This window comes from Limulus polyphemus, unplaced genomic scaffold (assembly GCF_000517525.1).
Source record: "Limulus polyphemus unplaced genomic scaffold, Limulus_polyphemus-2.1.2 Scaffold8331, whole genome shotgun sequence".
In the NCBI taxonomy this organism is placed as follows: domain Eukaryota; kingdom Metazoa; phylum Arthropoda; class Merostomata; order Xiphosura; family Limulidae; genus Limulus; species Limulus polyphemus.
The window spans coordinates 7,693-11,852 of record NW_013673941.1 but is presented as its reverse complement, the minus strand read 5'-3'; the positions used below and the strand labels follow the sequence as shown (position 1 = coordinate 11,852).

The 4,160-nt window shown below is 35.0% G+C and overlaps 1 long non-coding RNA gene across 1 annotated transcript in view; it reads right to left on the bottom strand.

The window, feature by feature from the left end:
- Window positions 1-1,102: 1,102 nt before the first annotated feature.
- LOC106475270 overlaps window positions 1,103-4,160 on the bottom strand; it is a 10,300-nt gene continuing 7,242 nt past the window's right edge. Inside the window, exons 2-3 of the long non-coding RNA XR_001291795.2 lie at window positions 3,792-3,793; window positions 1,103-1,243 (exon numbers count right to left, since the gene is read on the bottom strand). This is a non-coding gene — a long non-coding RNA (uncharacterized LOC106475270). The remainder of the gene's footprint in view (window positions 1,244-3,791; window positions 3,794-4,160) is intronic.

Here is a 4,160-nt window from a genome sequence, read left to right as displayed (position 1 = left end):
TCACCAAGATTTAGTGAACATAGCTACCAGTTCACGGACACAACAGCCAAGATTTGGATACAATCACCAAGATTTAGTCAACATAGCTACCAGTTCACGGACACAACAGCCAAGATTTGGATACAACTACCAAGATTTAGTGAACACTAGACAACCCGTGACCCGTTGGTTCACCCACTATTCAGAGGTTATGAAGAATTCAAGCTAATTTCAATCTTGCACCGAAAGGAAGGTTTAGTTTGAGATAATTTAATTAAATATTTCAATCCATTCATGTTATTCATAATTCAAGAAAAGATATTTGATTGTTGATCGGGAGTAAAAGGAAAGACCATTTCATTTTTCAAAAAAGTAGAGTCATAGTTTTCAGGTATTATGGAGTGGTCTTTCCTCTTAAACTTTCTACAAATAAGAAACAGTAACACTTTATTTTTTCTTTGAATTACCTATCATAACCAAGACACATTATTGAGAAATTCTTCAAGATCTTGTTTTTGTCATCTTACGCCTTTTAATGAAGATTGGAACATTGACAGGGAAATAGATTTGAACGAAAAAGAGCGCGAACGTTAGTGCGATGTAAAAATTACTCATTCTAGAAATTTTCATAAAAGTTACCCGAAAAACGGCGCTAACTCGGTAACCCGTGGCCCGATGAAGTTTCGTAAAGAGCGCGAACGGTAGTGTGAATGATTTTTCACTGAGAAAATAAGCAAACAATCCCAGAGTTTTAGTAGTATATAGACAGTTTCTTCAAGATCTTGTTTTTGTCATCCTATGCCTTTTAATGAAGATGGGAACATTGACAGGGAAATAATATAAAAGCCAATGCTCGGCGAGAGGTTTTCGTTTATAAAATTTTGTTGCTGTTCTCGACTTGATTTTTATTTTATTAACTCGTCTCCATAGTTACTATTTGCAAATAGTCAATAATATTGTAGATCCATTTTATTGTTGTTCTTTCTATGCACCGTTATAACATATTTTCATCTCATCATTTAATTTCTGTTGTGCATATATTGTTGTATAAACGAAGTTTAATAATAATGGCATGTACGAAAAGTGACCCGAAAAACGGGGCTAACTCGGTAACCCGTGCCCAGATTTTAACGAAACTTGTTTTATTCTGTTTTTATTCTCATTTTATTACAAATATGGCGCTATTGTGCGCCGTTTTTGCTGTATTTAATTACAGACAAGCCCACACACAAATAATCTCAGAGTTTTAGCAGTATATAGATAGCTACCAGTTCACAGACACAACAGCCAAGATATGGATACAATCACCAAGATTTAGTGAACATAACTACCAGTTCACGGACACAACAGTCAAGATTTGGATACAACCACCAAGATTTAGTGAACATAGCTACCAGTTCACGGAAACAAAAGCGAAGACTTGGATACAATCACCAAGATTTAGTGAACATAGCTACCAGTCCACGGACACAACAGCCAAGATTTGGATACAATCACCAAGATTTAGTGATTTAGTGAACATAGCTACCAGTTCACGGAAACAACAGTCAAGATTGGATACAATCAAGAAGATTTAGTGAACATAGCTACTAGTCCACGGCCACAACAGTCAAGATTTGGATACAATCACCAAAATTTAGTGAACATAGCTACCAGTTCACGGAAACAACAGTCAAGATTTGGATACAATCACCAAGATTTAGTGAACATAGCTACCAAGTTCACGGAAACAACAGTCAAGATTTGGATACAACCACCAAGATTTAGTGAACATAGCTACCAGTTCACGGAAACAAAAGCGAAGACTTGGATACAATCACCAAGATTTAGTGAACATAGCTACCAGTCCACGGACAACAGCCAAGATTTGGATACAATCACCAAGATTTAGTGAACATAGCTACCAGTTCACGGAAACAACAGTCAAGATTTGGATACAACCACTAAGATTTAGTGAACATAGCTACCGGTTCACGGAAACAACAGCGAAGATTTGGATACAATCACCAAGATTTAGTGAACATAGCTACCAGTTCACGGAAACAACAGCGAAGATTTGGATACAACCACTAAGATTTAGTGAACATAGCTACCAGTTCACGGACACAACAGCCAAGATTTGGATACAACCACTAAGATTTAGTGAACATAGCTACCAAGATGTCTAGTTATTGTAACACCTTATGATTCAACTACTAATTATCGATTGAAATAATAAAAGTTTATTAAACATGTGTATAGTCCAATGTAAGTTACCGCTTGTGTGAGGATGTTTTTAAGTCCTTTAAGTGAGAAATGTATAAATTTTTTAACCAAGAAAAGTTATTTGGATAAAGAAACAAATATCACTCAGTTAAATCGTACTACTAAACTTAGACAAGATTAGACCTCTTGTAGTAGTGAAGTATGATTTATGTTAAAGTCTTTGTGATATCATTTACTCAGCAGTAATAGCTTACAGTGACGCAGGCAGTTGAGGAATATGTACCATTAATGTTATAAATCAATTCTTTATTGTTACGCAGGCACATTTTTCATTAGAATACAGTTTTTATTATTAATAAATAAGCATTTTGTAAATGTACATAACAATAATACCTGAATTCTCCAGTTTGATACAATTACTAGAAAATATCTATGAAAGTCACTGAAATTATGCCATGAATTCATAATTATTTTCGAAATGAATCAATAAGAATTTTTCCTGAAATCTATGCTACTGCGCCATCTAACGGCACATAAATGAATTCGATGAAAAACAAGGTGATCTACTGTGTACAGTAGCGACGAGACTGATCCAACGCTCGTAAACACGCAAGCCAAAACTGCCGTAATGATTTGTTTGCTTGAAGTTAAGTAAAAAGCTACCCAATGGGCTGTCTGTGCCCTGCCCACCGTGGGTATTGAAACCCGGTTTCTAGCGTTGTAAGTCCGCAGTGCTGTAATTAATCTCGTTATTGCTGGAAGCACCTCGTGTATGAAATCTTGTAATCGTGTTGCATGTGTGTACATCTGTGGTTCGCCAAAAGAACTACTCATACGAGTTAATTTGAGTTTGACAACATAAAATAAATTGTGTTTCTTTTATATTTTTGAATTTATGATAACAAATCTTAGGTATTTTGTCGTTTTATAACTGATTAATAAGAAAGGTTATAAGTTTGCATGACGATTGGCAGGTCTCCAAATGTCAGGTATATTGCTTTTTGCAGTTCGGGCCTTTTACCGTGTACACACGCTGCATACTAGCCCGGGAACACAAGTTATTAACATTGTGACGCACAAAGACTAACTTGTATTCAGGTATTAATTATTCGTCTACTGAAGGCCTGATTCTTAACGTTCAACACTAGAAACATGTCTGCGCACCATGGGCACCGATTTTTAACGTCGTAAGTCTGTAGATTTATCGTTAAGCCACTGGAGGCCAACATTGTTATAAACTCAAGTAAATCGTGAAAAATCATTTTATTTTCACAAGATTAAGGTGTTGCTGTTAATAAAAACTTCAGCCTAGATTTATACACATTTGCCATAACAGCTTTACTAACAATTTCTGGGTGAAACTTTCATAAATCATAATTTTGATTTTTGACCATAAATATTTGTTTTTCAGATAAAAATCAGTCACGAATTTCATACATATATTAGTTTACATTTATTTCACTTCTACTCTTTTTAACTAATTATCTGTAGGCAACTTCCGCATACCAAGTGTAGTTTTCTTAACCTAGAATAATATCGATATGTAAAAATATAGTCCTATATAGAAGAGCGTATAATATAAAATGAAGTTAATTACACTTGTTGACTACTGTAAATCTCCACAAGAAGTCCTTACGCTTTTAGGATAGATAATGGAGGCAACATTCATACCTATACTTATGGCTTGATTGTCGTGTATCATGTAAAAACATATTCTGACTTACTTAAAATTACTTGAACACTTTGGACTTTCTCTCAACCCTTTCTATTATTAATATACTAGTTTCAGCTCCTACTGAAACGATACATTTCTTCTCCATCTGTCCAATGGAGTAGTCGCATCTGTGACTTGTATATGATGGACTTTCTCTCAACCCTTTCTATTATTAATATACTAGTTTCAGCTCCTACTGAAACGACACATTTCTTCTCCATCTGTCCAATGGAGTAGTCGCATCTGTGACTTGTATATGATG